Here is a 17,779-nt window from a genome sequence, read left to right as displayed (position 1 = left end):
TGTTTTTCCTGACACTTCTTGTTTTTTCAGCATCACTTTATGAATTAATTCAATGCTTACTGAGATTTCTTAATAAGATACTTATTTTTAACAAAAATATAAAGACAATGGGATGACATTTTATAACTCCACTGGTTCATAGTTTGTCATCCAGATGTAATTAGCATAAGAGAAATATAAATTGACCAAATGAAGGTCCAGGCATGCTACCAACTAGGAGTGATAGTCTACGAAGTTTAAGGTAGTTAATTGTTTGCTTTATCTTAAACCAAATACCTAATGTCCTCCGGGGATTTCAACTCAGCGGAAGCTCCAAGACAGGAGAGAACTGCTCCACAGTTTCTCCTTAGTTGAAAATCTTTAGGGACAAATCATCAATGGTGCTATTTTAAGAACATATATTTCTTGTTATTAAAAGATAGGACCAGGAGTTAAGTGCAATCATCCACTTGATATTTTTGACTTCCTATACCAATGACTTTGGACATCCTGTTTTCGAGATTTGGTTACAAAAGGATTAGTGTTTCCAACAGGGAATATGATTTTTAAGCATTTGCAAGCTGTGGCTGCAAATAGGCTATCAAATGGCAAAGAAAAGAAGATGAACTTGACTGGTTATGTGAAGGCTCCTCATCATGACAGGAAAGGTACTGCCATATCTACTGTCCCAAAGGCAGACCCATGTAGCTCCAACCCTACAGCATTAGAGATTAGAGGACCAGAACTGAAGTGCGAGCTGAAGATTAAGAGAAAATGGAGTTGAAAGAAGGAAGTTAAATCCTAGGTTGATCTTGTGATCAGTCCAGAAATAAGTTAAATCCTAGGTTGATCTTGTGATCAGTCCAGAAATAAGTTAAATCCTAGGTTGATCTTGTGATCAGTCCAGAAATAAGGGTTATGTCAGCTATTTTTTCTTGTTCTATATGTAAGATTATGTTTTTATGTTAATTATATTAGGTTTCCTTCTCATTGTCTCTCATATTTTATATACTGCACGTTGCTGGTGGATAATAGCATACTTTATATCTAGCTGAGTTATATTAGAAATAAATATCACCGAGATGGAAAGCAGTGATTAATGAGACTTTGAAAGGAAGGTGAATGGTGTTAACAAACCCAGGGACAAGGGAACAACAAGTGATCCAAATCGGTGGTGATGAGGGTGTAGGAAGCCTGGTAGGGTGTGATCAAGGGTAATGTAAATCATAGGAATTACTAAAATCCAAATGAAGGCTGAACATGATAGTGGAACAAGAGGAAAGTAAAGGGAAATAGAGGAAAGATCTAGGAGGCAAAGGTCATTTATAGAGGTCTAAATAAAGGCATGTATATATGTAAATATATTTATATGCGAGGATAGGGAAATAGACTTATGTGCATATATTTGTAGGTTTAGTATTAAGGTAGCAGATGGACATTGGGCCTCCACTCAAGTATTCCCTCAATGCAAGAACACTTTATTCTATTAAACTGGCATTCCATGAGGCTCACCTTCCCAACACAACTGTTGAAGACAAATGAGTGCATAAGCAAATGTGGTAAAGAAAGCTATGAAAGTGTGGTGTCGGGCTATGAAAAGATATAGTGTTGCAAGCCTCCAGCGTGTTTGGGTTTGGAGTAACCCTGTGCATTCCTTCAGTGCTTGCAAGAGCAGCTTTGAACTGGTTTGAGGCCTTCCTCTACAATATCTACAGAGCAAGGTTATAGAAATTTCAGACATTCAGGAAAAGGGGGGAGGGGAAGATATAGTGTCAGAGGTCTTAAAGGCTTGATGGTAAACAAGCAACCAACTAACAGGAAAGCAACAAAGCCCACATGGAAGTAGCACATCAGCTTGTGTGATCACAAGGTGTCAAAGGGATGAGGTATCAGGCATCGAAGAACAAAAAATCATTACAGTGTGAATGAGGGGGAGTGCGGAGTGGGGACCCAAAGTCCATCTGTCGGCAGCTGGACATCCCCTTACAGAAGCGTTGCGGGGACCCAGTCAGGGTGTCAGTGTAGCAATGATGAAGCATACAACTTTCCTCTAGCTTTTAAATGCTTCCTCCGCCTACCCCACCTCCACTTTCATGATCCCAGTTCTACCTTACAAATCTGGCTACACCAGAGGATGTACACTGGTACAGATAGGAACTGGAAACACCAGGAATTCAGGGGGGATGATCCCTTCAGGACCAGTGATGAGAGTGGCAATACCGGGAGGGGAGAGTGAGGGGGGCATGGAAAGGGGGAACTGATTACAGGAAACCTCCTCCCTGGGGACGGACAACAGAAAAGTGAGTAAAGGGAGACGTTAGACAGTGTAAGATATGACAAAATAATAATTTATAAATTATCAAGGGTTCGTGAGGGAGGGGGGGTGGGATGGAGGGGAAAAATGAGGACCTATGCCAGGGGCTTAAGTGGAGAGCAAATGTTTTGAGAATGATGAGGAGAACGAATGTGCAAATGTGCTTTATACAATGGATGTATGTGATAAGAGGTGCATGAGCCCCCAGTAAAGTGATAAAAATAAAATAATAAGAAGAAAGGAAGGTGAGCCTATGGCCTGTTATAAAAGGATAATGCAGCTTCAATAGCATGTTTTTGCTACTAGTGAGATTTGAAAATTAAAGAAAGGAATGAAGGTGTTATAAATAGTATGTGTCCAAAGGAGAGGACTAACCATGGCAATTATCATAGATTATCTGCTTCTATTTTCCTCATTCTCCCTGGAGCGTGCTCCCTGGTACAGCAGAAGCTGGGGCGATAACAGAGCACCTTTCTCTGGAACCCTGGCCACTGGAGTGCCACTTGGGACCAATAGTTCATAAGAATCATGCTAGTGCACATGATTCAACCAGTTGACAGAAAATAGTTTTGAATGTTAGTGTAATTTTTCCATGAACACTCTGAATTCCTTTCATATATATGTATATGTATCCATACACATATTTACATAATGTATATTTCCATATCAGTATAGATATTTTTAATATTCGTCACAAGTTATGTGACTTTGGACACATTTACTGCTTGACCCTTCATGAAGTTGTAATAGTTCCTACTTTCTCTGTGCTTAAGAAAAAAGAATGCAAGATAACAAGATGTACCTGGAATTCAGTTTAACAATGCTCTGAATTCTTTCCTCCCACTAACTTGGACATGGAACAAAACAAAGAGGGCTCCCTCTGGGATCCCAGCACAGACTAAGGCATGTGTGCTGTGATCAAAACATGGCCTGGAAATTGTTATCCAAAGCCATTGAGAGACACGGCAGCAAAAAACTTAGAAAACGTAGCCAACACTGAAATTTCAGTTATCTTGTTTGGTTTAGACATAAGATAGAGACCAGACAAGCTGGTTCCTCTATCGCTTCTTAAAGCGCCTTTCCTTTGATATATCACAAGCAGTAGCTAAGTCCTAACTAAATTCCTCCAGCCCCACTCGTGGTTCCTTGATGTTCTCTCCTCCTCGCTTTAGGCTCCACCATGTTTACTACCCAGAGGAAGAAAAGAAAGGAGGGCGGTTACTACATAGGAAAAGGGCCTGAATCTTCGTAAGTCCTTGATGTTGTCTGATAAAACAACACTAATGAATGGTTTCAATGTAATTATCATATTATTCTTTAAAGATAATCAGAAAAAAGCATTGTTGAGCACATAGCATAAATACTATTTTTATCTCAAATGATGCTATATTAGTGCTCTACAAATTAACCGTTGGTAGTTTATAAAAATACCTTTAAGCATAACACTTTTTGAGGTCAGGATTTCCTCTAGTCAGGTAAAACTTTATACCCAATCCATTATACTTTGATTCCTACTGAATTGCCTTTCTCAAAAACTATGTAAAAATATAAATAAAATAATTGACTTAAACATGGCAAAAGATCTTGGGCAGCCAAAGCAAATGGAAATGAAGACAAAGTAAAAATCTAAACAGAAAATTTCAACAGATAGCAAAAGAATTCAAGGTAAAGTGATATGATGAAATGTGCAGAGACCTGAAGCTAGAGAGGCCAAATGAAGAACACACTCAGCATTCTGTCAGGCCACAAGTGACAACACCGATACAGCTCTGGGCAAGCTATTGAATTATGGGGGAGCATCAAACGAAAGTGGGAGGAATACACAAACTCAAATGGCAGAACTGGTCAAAATAGTCAGCCATTATAGAGGTTCCGTAAGATTCAGAATCCATAGTATCGAAGGGAGAATTTCAAGCTGCACTGAGGAATTAAGGGAAAGCAAGGCTCCAGGAATGTGCAGGATACCAAATGAGCCGCTTCATGGGGCCCTGAAGCACCCGAAGCACTAGCTTGGCGCTGCCAAGAGGCTTGGTAGACACTAACCTAACTGCCTGGGGGATAGCAGTGTTTGTGTCCACTTAAAGACGGGGACCGGGACAGAAGTAAAAAAGTGCCACACAGTATCACTAATACCACATGAAAGTAAGTTTATATTGCAGGTAATTAAAAAACAGCTGCAACAGTCCGTGGACTGATAGGGTTATGTCATAAATTAAAGACAGATTCAAAGGGGATGTACAATAAGGAATATAATTCCTGAGGCTTTGTGGATCTTAGCTAAAGGCAAAGAATGCCAGAAAGATGTTTACTTGTGTTTCACCGACTATGTAAAGACATTCAGTTCTTTGGATCATAACAAAGTATGGATAACAGTGTAAAGACTGCCAAAAGAACAAACAAATCTGTCTTGGGAGAAGGAGAGCCAGAATGATGCATAGAAGCAGAGATGGTGAAACTTCTTCAAACACATTTCAGACATGTTATCAGAAGAGGCCAGTCCGTGGAGGAAGCACAGCATGCTTGAAGTGGAAGCCATCACAATAGTGGAAGAGCATCAATGAGATGGATTAATGCAGCAGTTACATCAATTGATGCAAGCATAGCAACAATTGCATGGCGCACAGCTGGGCAGCGTTTCGTTCTGCAGAACGTACAATGGCTCTGAGTTTGAATCAACAGTTTCTAATGATAACCACAATACTAAGACAAACATTTGATGAAGGGCCACAAAATAAGAATAAAATATAATTGAACATTATATTTCTATGACATAGATAACATTATAATTATATATACTTATATGTAATATAGATGAATATTATATGTAACCTACAAATTCAACTTAAAGGCAGATTTATGAACAGATTTTGTTTGTAACATGGAAACTGCCTGTAACACCACATAGATCTTTCTAGATAATCAAAGTAGCTGTATTTAAAACATAGTTAAGGAGGCTACTCTTACCTCAACTACAATTGCAAATGTGGTGATACAAAAGAAAGGCTGTCTGAATTTTAAAATGTTAAATGGGTTGGGCACTAGATCTACGATAAAATGAAGAAAATAGGAATAAAATAAATCATTAGTTACAATTTTAAAGTGAGCTGTTATTAAAAAGCAGAAGAGCTGTAATATATCTTTTTTGTTAATTCTCCATAGCTACATACTGAAGACAAACCTCAGAAAGCCATATGCAAAGGCTAAGACACTGTAACTCATTATTCAGGGAAATGAAATTTCGAGTGCCACTGCAAAGTCACTTGACCCGCACGACTGGAAACAATTATACTCTGTCACTCAGAAGAATGAGGGAAAAGGGCCTTACACTTTGCCAGTGGAAATGTCAGGTAGTATCACTTTTTGAGGAAGCATCTACAAATAAATGTCTTTGAAAACTAAATTTGATCCAGCAATCCCAGCTCTGTGAAAATGCCCTCGGGGTATTTTTTAAAGGTCAATTCATATAGATATTTTTATGAGTATATTTTTGAAGCTTATTCATCTCACTGCCATCAAGTCAATCCCAACTCATATCAAACCCGATAGAGAGGGTGGCACTGCCTCTGTGCGCTTCTGAAATGGAAATCTTTATAGGTATAGAAGGCCTCTTCTTCCTCCCACTAAGCAGACAGTAGTTTTGAACTGCTGGCTCTGCAGTCAGCAGCCCCGTGTGCACCCACTACCTCACCAAGACTCCAGAAATCAGAGGAATGGCATCAATATGGAATCGACGAGTTCTAGAATAAGATATAGATTCACTTCATAAAGCAGAAAGTTTTTCATGGGCTTTCCACCCCCTGAATTTCATTAATTTGTTGTTGTTTAGAATATAGGCAGCGATGGCGGGGTTTGATTAATTCTAATGTAGCCTAGGGGAATTACTGAGAACCGCAAGGAGGGTGGATGTGATAGTGGAGGAGGAGGACAGTAAAAGGAAACAGGAATGAGCAAGGATGCAAATCTATGAATATTAGTATAAATATAGGCATGCAAATATTTTAATATATAAGGATAGGAGTATTGATCTACGTATATATATTTATATGCTAACTTATTAAGGTAGCAGACAGACTCCGGGCCTCTACTTGCGTCCTCCCTCAACACAAGAACACTTTGTTCTAATAACCTGGCACTCAAGATGCTCACCTTCCCAACACAATCACTGAAGACAAAGTGCATAAGCAAATGTGGTGAAGAAAGCTGATGGTGCCCTACTATTTAAAGCTACAGTGCCTGGGGTCTTAAAGTCCTGAGGTTAAACCAGCGGCCATCTAGCAGGGAAACAATAAAGCCCGCATGGGAAGAAGCACACTAGCCCATGTAATCATGAAATGTTGATGGGATCAGGTATCAGATGATCAAAAACAAACAATTACATCGATGTGAAGGAGAAGGGTCAAAGTGCAGACCCATAGCCATTTGTGGACAACTGGACATCCCCTCACAGAAGGGTCACATAGAAGGGAGGATTCAGCCAGGGTGCAATACATGCAGCACCTACAAAACACACAACATTCCTCTGGTTCTTTAATGCTTCCTTCCCCCCACTATCATGGCCCTAGTGTTACCCTCAAATCCTGCTAGACCAGAGAATGCATGACAGATCAACCCCCTCGGAAATAGTAATGGGAATAGTGATACCATGAGAGTAGGAGGAGGGGAGAGAAAGAGGAGAAAGGGGGAGCTGATGGCAATGATAGATGTCAAATACCCCCCCCAAACACACTAGAGGGACAAATAAGAGAAATGTGGGTGAAGGTATACAGTGGACAGTGTAATAAATGAAAAACAATAACAATATATAATTTATCAAGGTTTCAAGAGTGAGGGAGGGTACAGGAAGGAGGGAAAAAAGAGGAGCAGATACCAAGGCCTCAAATAGAAAGAATGTTTTGAAAACGACAATGGCAACATATGTACACGTTTTCTTGATAAAATTGATTGATGTTTTGTTATAATATCTGCAAGAGCCCCCAATAAAATGATTCTAAAAAATTAAAATGGAAAAAAACACATAGGCAGTGAAACACATCAATTCAACAGATTCTTATCTTGAACTGTTCCTCCCTCATTAGCATAAACTAATTGTCTTCCAAGGTTCCCATCTAATTTTTTGAGTTGATATTATCATTTGATCTTATATAGATAGTTCTCAAAAGAGTAAAATGCTATAGGAAGGCCATTGTCACTCGTGAAGCTAAATGATTGTTTGATTTTATGAAGACTTCGGGGGTTATTTCTGGTTCAAGGTTTAAAGATTATCATTTTGGAGCAAGGGTTTCCCATGGATTTAACCCATGGGATTTTCTTATGCAAAAGTAAGAGGCAGAAAAATGTGTCAACTTTGAAACCATTTACAAAATATACTGAGCAAAATAAGTACATTTGGTGGATGTACGTATGTGTAATCAATATTTGTAAGTTCATATAAATGCAGCTTGTTAACATAATTTTTATTCCATTGGGGCCTGGGGATTTAATTGGTGTGGCAGAAATAAGGGGAAGCAATAAAGTTAGCTAGCATAATACAATGCAATTTATGTAGAATTAAACATTTTAAATACCTACTGTGATTCATGGGCACCAAAATGTTAATAATGATTATTTCAGGTGGTTGATGCAAGGTTAATTTTATTTTCTCTGTTCATTTTGATATTTTGTTGTCAGTTCTAAAATATTAAGCATCCGTTAATTATATAATCACAATACCAAATCTATTTCCATTGTGTTTAAAAGAAAAAAAGAAATATTTGAAAATTACTACTTTATGTGGTCCTTACACCTCACCTAAAAACCACAGAGACAATGAAATTGGAATAAGAAACAAAAAGAAAATGGTTTTATTTATTGTTACTGACTTATAATAATTTTCAAAGCATCCAGAAGGAAATAGCAATGTAAGTTTATAATATTGGGGCTTGCAACCAATTCTCATAAGTGGTTTAACTATGATATCCCTGTCCACACCTGGACATATATAAATGCCAAAGATAATATTTTATATAAATTATTTGCTCTATTTGATCAATTAAATTAAAAGTCATATAACAACAAAATTTTCTTTTATTTTTAAAAATTTTTGAGATGATATAGATCATGTGGAAAGGTCATGAAGACATGCAAATATGTAATGATAATGAGCCATTTAAATATTTAAGATTTTCTCTAATTACATAATTAGTATTGATGTTTGTTGTCTTCCTTTAATAAGTGACAGTTTTATGATTGCAGTTGTCCTTTGGAATCTATGGGTTATAGGCTTTAGGACTGTGAATCCCAAGACCCATGATGACCATGCTTCTTACGTAAAGCATTTTATTATTGACATACAACTGACACACAGCCTCGCATATACTTTAAATTACCTCTAGATTAGTGATAATAGGCAATTGCAGTGAAAATACTATGTAAACCAGTAAATTTATGCTCCCTCTTAGACTTTGAGGGATTGTTCTGAGCGCTTCATGTTTTCTTCTGTTTTTTCACTACTGCTTTTGATCCTCGGGTAGTGGATCTGAGCAAGCTGTCCCCATGGATACGTGGAACCTACTTTGTTCCATCTTCCTGAATACAGGCCATTTCCTACCTTCTATAAGCAGTAAATGTTGGCACAACCTGTTGCTATCAGATCCTATTTACCTTTTCCACTAATCAAGGTTTCACCCTGGTTTGGTACCTCTCACTTGTGTCTGATGAAGAGTAAATTAATAATAGCAAGCCTTGTAGTTGACAGACACCTGATTATGTATAGTTGCCAGATACCTGGCAACCTTGGTATCCAATTTGATTAGTCACTAGAAAAATGCAAACCCAAACTATACATACATGACATGTATCAATAAGCTGATGAACCCCCGAATGGACTCATTTATTTCAAGACATTGGAAGACATTTACCTCGCCAACTCGCCAACATTTACCTCGCCAAAAGTGATCAGCATTTGTACCCAATCCAAAGAAGATGAACCAACAGAATACACAGATTATCAAACAGTATCATTGATATCACATGCAAGTACATTTTTCTGAATATTATTCAACAACACCACAGCGGTACCTTGACAGAGAGCTGCCAGAGGTTCTGATTATGTTCAGAAGAGAACATGGATGTCAGGTGGGTCCAGGCTGAAAGCTGAGAACACCAAGCTGATGTTGGCTTGTATTTTATTGCTTATGCAAAGACATTCAACTCTGTGACTCATAACACACTACGGATAGCTTTGAGAAGAATGGGAATTCCAGAACCCTACAGGGTGCTCCGATGGAGCCTGTACATAGACCAATAAGCAGCAGTGTGACCAGAACAGGGAGATACTATCTGATTTAAAATCAAGAAGGGTGTGTATCAGGGTTGTATCCTCCCATGCTACTTGTTCAATCTGCCTGCTGAACAAATAATCAGAGAGCTGACTTATATGAAGAAGAAGATGCTATTAGGACGGGACAAAGGCTTATTAACAGCCTGCAATATGAATATGATATAAACTTGCTTGCTGAAAGTGAGGCGGACTTGAAGCACTCGATGAAGATGAAAGATTTCATCGTTCAGGATGGATTGCAAATCAATGTAAAGAAAACCAAAATCCACACAATTGAACCAATAGATAACATCATGATGAACACAGAAAGGATTGAATTTGTCAAGGATTTTTTTCTTGCTTGAATCCCGAATCAACACTCATTGAAGCAGCAGTCAGATCAAATGGCACAAAATCTCTCTAACGTGTTGAAAAGCAAGGATGTGACTTTAAGGATTGAGGTGTGCCTGAACCAAGTCACGGTATTTTCAACTGCCTCGTCTGTATGTGAAAACTATGCACTGAATAAGGGAGCCCAAGTAAGAACTGAAGCACCTGATTGCTGATGCCCATGAGGAGTCCATGTACCATAGACTTCCCAGATAACAAGCAAATCTGTCTTGGAAGAAGTACAGCCAGGATGTTCCTTAAATGCAAAGATGGCAAGACTGCTCTGCATACTTTGGATCTACTGTCAGGAGCAGCTAGACCTGGAGAGGGACGTCATGCCTGATAAAGTAGGTGAACAGTCAAAAAGAGGAAGGCCCTCAACCAGACGGGCTGACCCAGTGGCTACCACACGGGTTCTGACCTAACAATTGTGAGGAGGACGCAGGCCAGTTCAGGTCTGTTGCCCACGGAGCCACTGAGACTGGAAGACACCGAACACAACAAGGCAGGTAAGAGTAGACAAACAAAGCAGATGATAACAAGTGTTGACAAGGATGCAGGGTGAGTGTACCTCATTCATCACTGCTCTCACATTGTTAAACAGTGGTGCCACTCAGCAAAACATTTTGTCAGTTCTTCCAAAAGCTAATATAATCACCATATAAACCTACCAGTTCTACTGCTAGGCGTGTACGCAATAAAAATGAAAACCTACGTTTGACACAATAATTTGATTGTAAATAATAGTTAGTAGTAGTGAAAATATGGAAAGAAGTGAAAATATGTTCACCAACTTATGAAGGAATAAATGTGATATACCCATATAATGAATACTATTCAGCATAAAATGGAATGAAGTGTACCCATGCTACATTGATGAAAATGGAAAACATTATTCTAATTGAAAAATGGAACTGCTGTCCCTATAAATAGCTGTGGGATATCTCTCTGATGATAAAATCTTCTGCAATGAGACAGTGGTCATGGTTGTACAACCTTATAAAATAATAATATGCTTTAAGTGCTCACTTTGACCTACTGATAAGTGAGTTATATTTCAATTAAAATGTTAAAAGTATGCTCTTAAAACGAAAATTTTCAGACTTGCCTTTATGTCAATTGATATGTACCTCGGTTTTACCAAATACTCTGGAGCCATACAGATTGTAGTGGAGGTGGAAGGTAAGAGCGAAACCTTGGAAAAACACATTATCAGCTTGCTGAGAAACTCCACATACGACATGAGGGAATGTTTTCTTTCGTATTGATTTATTTCACAACACTCAGCTATGGCTGATCAAATGCAAATAGTTTCAGAAATCAAATTTGCAATTCTAAGATACACTGTCTAGGGCATGCATCATTCATTGTGATTTCACAGTGTCTCCTCGCCTGATTTACAGTTGTCAAAATTAACATTACATGGCATAATTTATTTTGTGTTTTTGCTCAACATGGTACTCTGCAAATCAGAGCAAATTCAATTAAAACAATTCCAATGAATTTCTGCTTCTCCCATATTTTTCTTTTAGTTCCTTTCTACCCTTCCCTTCCTTTCTGTTAACATATGTTTTATCTGGTACTTTGGATGACAATTGGAATCTAGTTGATGGCACTGAATTTGATTTAGATTTTTAAAATATTTTAATAATCTCTTCCACAAGTTTCAAGACTTTTAAATTGTTCTCTTTCAAATTTTGTAATTAAAAAGACTTGATTTATTTTTATTTATATGGTTTTTAAATTTATGTTTTATAGTGTTTTTTATTTATATGTCTCATTCTATAAAAAATGAGACATAGTTCTGAAATAAGTCTCCAAGTTCTGACTCTATGTTGGGGTTATTTTAGACACAAACACATGGAACTCACAGAACAAACAAACCAAAAAACCCAACACGATTTTATATATATACACAATATACATACATGTATATAGATATATTTCAATGCAGTGTACATAATGTAGAAAATTTACTGATTTTAAGAATTGCTGTCACTAATGGTTTTGAAATTAAAATATGTGATGCCATAATTTTTTTCTCTAGGGAAATCTCTGATTTATTTGAAGAATAAATATTCAATTTGGAGAATGAAATATTCAAATACTTTGCCTACCACTTATATGTATTGTATTTATTGACTATCATATATAATTAAAAATTAATTTTAAATATCCTCAGCATACAGTGAGACTCTTGTGTAAAGAGAATTTTATTTGTGTTTACTAAGATAATGTTCTATTAAGAATATTTGAATGATTTTAGCATTTATAGCAGTGTTCCTGACTAATATACAAAATATACAATATACTAATATACAAAATTTTAGATTCTGTGAGCTTAGCCAAATGTATAATATTTGCAAATTTAAAACTGGTCTTACACTAACATATTAAAGGTACACAGAATTAAATGTATGGTCCTTTTAACTTATTAAATCACATATGCATTATAATTTCATTGATTTCTTTATTTTTAAAATCATTTTATTGGGAGCTCTTGAAGATATTATAATAATCCATAATCTGATTAGATCAAGCATAATTCTGCAATTGCTGCCACCATCAATTTCATAACATTTTCTTTCCTCTTAAACTATTTGATATCAGCTCCCCTTTATCTCCTCACTTCCTCACCCTACTACCCAGGAACCTTTATTATATATATAATATATATTATATATATTTGCCATATCTAACACCATTCAATGTATCAATGCACCTACAATTGTGTTATTCGTTCCCCTTGAGTGGGGTTATACAGTCATTGCTAATGGCCCCCCTGCACCTCCTCTCTTCCCATATTCTCAGGGAATCATTATTCCCATTACTATTCCTGAAGGGTTTATCCATCATGGATTTCATGCATCGAATGGTCTTAATTATAGAACTGAACATACACAGGTCCCACAAGATTAATGAGGTAAAACTAAGACCTTAATAGTAAGGGTGACATATTAAAGAACTAGAGGATATTTATGTGTTTCATCATGTTATACTTCACCCTGAATATATCATCCCTTCCACGTGGCCCTTTCGTGAGGGACCGTCCAATTATCCTACAGATGGGTTTCAGGTCTCCACTTTGTCTACACCCCTTCATGTCAATCTGGTTGCTGTTTTAACATTTTCTAGCAAGCTTTTAAGACCCTTGGTATTATATCTTTCAATAGCTGGGCACTATCAGCGCTCTTCACCACATTTGCTTATGCACCCATTTTGTCTACAGTGATCATGTCAAGCTTAGTATCATACAAGGCCACATTATTCGAACAAACCATTCTTGTACTGAGACAAGATTTAAGTAGAAGTCCAAAGTCCATCTACTTCCTTAATGTATTTACTTATACACACCTATTATTATGTACTTATGTATGTAAAGATATACACATCTATATTTATGCCTACATATAATTTTATTTTTCATTCTTTCCTCTACTCCTTCCTTTGTGCCCACTATCCTGTTTCCTCATGCTTTGCTTCTCAGTCATTCCTCTCGGCTACATGTCAGTCACTCAAATAGGAGCAGGAACACTGTTCCCTCTCACTGGTTTCTTTTTTGGCACAACAATACAATCTGGTTCTGTTCAAAGAGATTTAAAGAATCCACAAAGGTAAGAATTATACTCTTTTCTTTCTTTGTTTTCAATGATGTTTACCATCTTAACATTTTAAAAGCACTCTTCATGATTAATATAAGTTCATATTTTCTCAGTAACATTTAATTTATACAGAAATTCCACATGCATGTATTCTCCAGTTAAACAATAATCTTGACATATGGGCAATCCTTGTTATTCTCATTTTAGGTGTAGGAGATACTCTTAATGTCTGGTGTTAACCCAGGCCTTCTGTGTCTGAGTGTAGCATTCTATCTATTAATGTGGTTGCATAAACTATTTTTCTTTTGTGCTGTCCAGCTTAGTTTCTATGCTCCTCACAGAGGCAGACACTACCTATTCTTCCCAGATTCCCCAAAGAAACTGTCTTTAAAGGATCACCAAGGAAAAATAAATAAATAAATAGATAGATAGATAAATAAATAGGATCACCAAGTAATCACCTCCTTAAACTCTTTCCCTATTAAACTACAAGTTTTGCTAAAATGTAAAGTCCTTTCCATTAACACAGAGAAGAGCCACATCATGATCACAAGTATATAATATGAATTTTTGTGAGGTTAAAATCCAGCAAACACAGGGGAATAAAATATATGAAATTTAATTAAATTTGACCAAGTATCGAAAGTCTCCCAAATGGCCTATCATGGGAACCACTTAGAAAGGCTTTAGACATATACTTGTTTTGAAAGGAAATGCAGTCAAAGTGTCAAACTTTAAGTATTTCTGCAGTGGGGGGGGTACATTTAAAGGGGAAAAATGTGATTTGTGTCTTTGTATCAATTCAAACTTGATCCTGTAGCACTGTGCATTTACCTACATTATTGCTAGGTTCATCCATGAACTATTTAACCTAGAAGGTAGCTCAACTTTCTCAAAGTATGCATTGTTAAAATTAATTTTTCAAAAGAAAGCATAATTGAATAATACATAAACTAAATTATTATCATACCTGTTGAGTAAATATAAAAATTAATGTAATGAATAGCCTTTTGTGGGAGAGTACTTGAGATTCCCTAATACGTCAGTCACCTAGGGCTGGACATAAGGTGAGGTAAAAAATCAATGAAAATTTTTAATATTTAATTTTCTCTCAGTTGTTCTCATGTTGTTCATTTGACATCAAGATTTTCATTGACAACAGTATGATCCATGCCTCCTTCATCCTATATCTAGGTTATGCCCCTGGCCCTACCACTGGCTGCCCAAATTGCAGATGTTAGACCTCCCAATACATCCTGCATGCTACTTCTACTCATGAATCTAATTTTATCCCTCCTGACGAGAAGAAAGCCAAAATCTCTTTGCTGTACTATCAAGGCCATAAGGCTCTCCTTCTAAAGATAGTGACCGCTCTCTACCACCTGCTTAATTCAAATATATCAGGATCTCCATTGCCCTTTTCAGATTGCATGCTCATCACTACTTTCAGAATTTATTTTTTAATCACACCTTTCTTGGAATGCTCACCCTTTCCTTCCTCTTGCCCCTTTTTCAGAAAATTCAGAGTCAAATCTCAAGCCTGACAAAATTACTCTTGCCATTATACAGTCTTTCTACTGATTACTTTATTCACTTTATTCTTTCATTGAGAATTTATTTTTATCAACTATACTATACATTATAATAACCATAATGATAAAAATATCTAGACCAGCATGAAGGTAGAATAATATAAAGTAAACTTAGAGATGTTCTTTTTTCTCACGGACCTACAAATACTTATAGATTTTAAATATATGAAAGGCAGGAACAATTTTTCACTAAAAGCTTTAACTGTGGTTCTATGGCACAGTTGTTCAGAAATTTCTAATTTATTTCATTATATGTGAGTTTAGACAAATTATAATCTCACAGAGAAGCTAAATTTTTGTTAAATTTCTTGAAATACTATGTGATATCCAAAATATATTCAAATTTCATAATACTGAAATCATTCCAAATAAATTCATAGTTATTGTTATTGGTTTAGAATATATGTCCATTTTACTATGTCTCTACTCTTATATAGCAATAGGAATATATTGGTATATTCACATATGTGCATGTTAAAAGGGGTTTTAAATTTTGTGGGAAAATGGAATTTAAACATAATACAGGTTTTCCAGGAACTTATCTATATAATTGCGGCTTGGCTTGTGTTTCTAAGTAGCCATTTGAAGCTTTAAATTTATTGGTTTGTAAACCTTAAAAGGAAAGATAGTTTTACCTCAACTTTTGGTGGTCTTAACTGATTTCTCTTTTTTAAATATTTGCTTTGTTTTTTTCCAGCACAGTACACTGTACATGATTGTGCCAACTTCCAGAATGTTCATAGTACAATGGCTTCTTATATTAATCAAAACAGTTGTTTGGTTCATTTGAAATTCAATTGATATACTTATAAATACTACTCATATATATTTTCCATGATCACGTCCTTTCTGAAATCTCTAATAAAGAATGCTCCTGAGAAGCTAAGATGTCAACCCACACCATCAGGAGAGAGTAGTCTTGAAGTCCATCATGCTTGCTGAAGAAGAGGGCCAGGGAAAAAGAGGAAGCTTCTCAGAGGATGGGTTTGTATAGTGGCTGCAACAATGTTTCAAACATAACAATAATTGCAAGGAAAGTGCAGAATCGGGCAGTGTTTCCTCTGTGGTACATAGGGTCAGTATGAATCGGAACCCACTAGATGACATCTGACAATAACAGCAGCAATATTAATGAAAGCACGTTTGTACTTCATGTGAAATAATCTGTCAGCGACACTTTGAATGTAAAACCCTACTTGCTATAAAATGAAAGATGATTAAAAAAATAAAGAACATAGTAAAGTGAGATGTAAGTAATGGCGTAAGATATAGCTCAAGATATGGGTAATATTTTTAACAAGCAGATGAGACAAAATACATGAAATTGCTACTACGTTAACAGAATCTAAGAAAACAAGGTTATTTTTCATTAGGTTATTCAAGTACTGAATTAATGAGAAGTTAAACCTCTAACCCCATGTTGTTGTTGTTGTTAAAAGTGCCTGTTTCCTCCCCTTTAACACCCTTTTTGTTATATTTCAGTCAGAAGGAAACAAAGCATTACCCAAAGCTGGGAGAATGCCAGAAAATAAAGGAAAACAATGGGCAAGATCCCAATGGAGGCCAAGGAGATGAAAGGCCACTGCCCTAGCCAGCAGTTGTGCTACTGGGGACTTGCCAGCTCTGACAGGAAGCTTGCTCTCCCCCTGTCCCAGGCTCATGACTAAATTTAGAATGACCAAATGGGAGCTGTGATAACCCTCAAAGAAAAGGGAGAGAGTCAGAATGGATCTTATTTAAATTTTATGTAGAGTGGGGGTAGGTAATGGCATTGACAATGTAATTCATGGTTATCCCCAACCCCGAATCCATTCTTCAATTATCTTAACCACTTCCAACAGCAAAGATAATGTTATTCTACCCATGGACCGAGTTGTTCTGTAAACTAACTGCAGTGCTAAACATCCAAACCCAGACAAACAATGTTCCAAGGTGTTTGGCTATGTCTCTTAGGCTGGAGGTGATCTGCGTCTGTGTCTTCAATAAACAGATGTGCCTGCATATTTGTGTTTACACAGAGCCCAGAATGCCAGTAATGAGCTCTACTAGCTATAAAGAAGTATATGAATGGAAAGCAATTAGACTGAGGATTGTGAAACTTGTTCATAATATTTTTCAAAACTATGAAAGAATGAAAGCTTACTTTTCTAAAACAAAGCAATCCCTCAACAATTAATGACTTTATTTCTAAAAAGTGCTTGGCTGTGTAACTATGAACAATCCAACCTAAGACCAATTATTATATTACTGAATTTAAGGGGAAAAATCTACTCTTCTTTGTGAAGATTCACACTCTGTTCTTCAGATGGTTTACATGTGTAATCAAGTTGTTAAAAAAAAGTTAGCTCAAAATAAAATATCTAACTTCAAAATAAAACATCTCGATGCAGAAATATTGATATAAAATTCCAGATTTTCTCATCATAAGGATCACTGGCGGAACTGTGGGGTAAGCTTCTCACAGCTAACCAGCCAGGGAGCCGCAGTTCAGACCCATGAGCTGGTCTCAAGGAGCAAGCTCTGTCTGCTCCAGTAGAGATTCATAGTCTCAGAAGCCCGGTTTCAGTGATACATTCTTAGAGGATAAATTACGAATTTTTCCCCA

General features: G+C 36.7%; 1 protein-coding gene and 1 non-coding gene across 2 annotated transcripts in view; one reads left to right on the top strand and one right to left on the bottom strand.

Annotated features, from left to right (window-relative positions):
* Nucleotides 1-17,779, bottom strand: part of THSD7A (thrombospondin type 1 domain containing 7A) — a 301,694-nt gene that overhangs the window by 226,491 nt on the left and 57,424 nt on the right. The gene's annotated exons all lie outside the window — the stretch shown is intronic.
* On the top strand, nucleotides 1,588-1,722 carry LOC142457609 (small nucleolar RNA SNORA9). The gene has a single exon (XR_012786311.1). It is a non-coding gene; the product is annotated as a small nucleolar RNA SNORA9 (small nucleolar RNA).

Source organism: Tenrec ecaudatus, chromosome 9 (genome assembly GCF_050624435.1).
Source record: "Tenrec ecaudatus isolate mTenEca1 chromosome 9, mTenEca1.hap1, whole genome shotgun sequence".
NCBI classification, from domain to species: Eukaryota; Metazoa; Chordata; class Mammalia; order Afrosoricida; family Tenrecidae; genus Tenrec; species Tenrec ecaudatus.
This window is presented reverse-complemented; position numbering and strand designations above follow the sequence as displayed.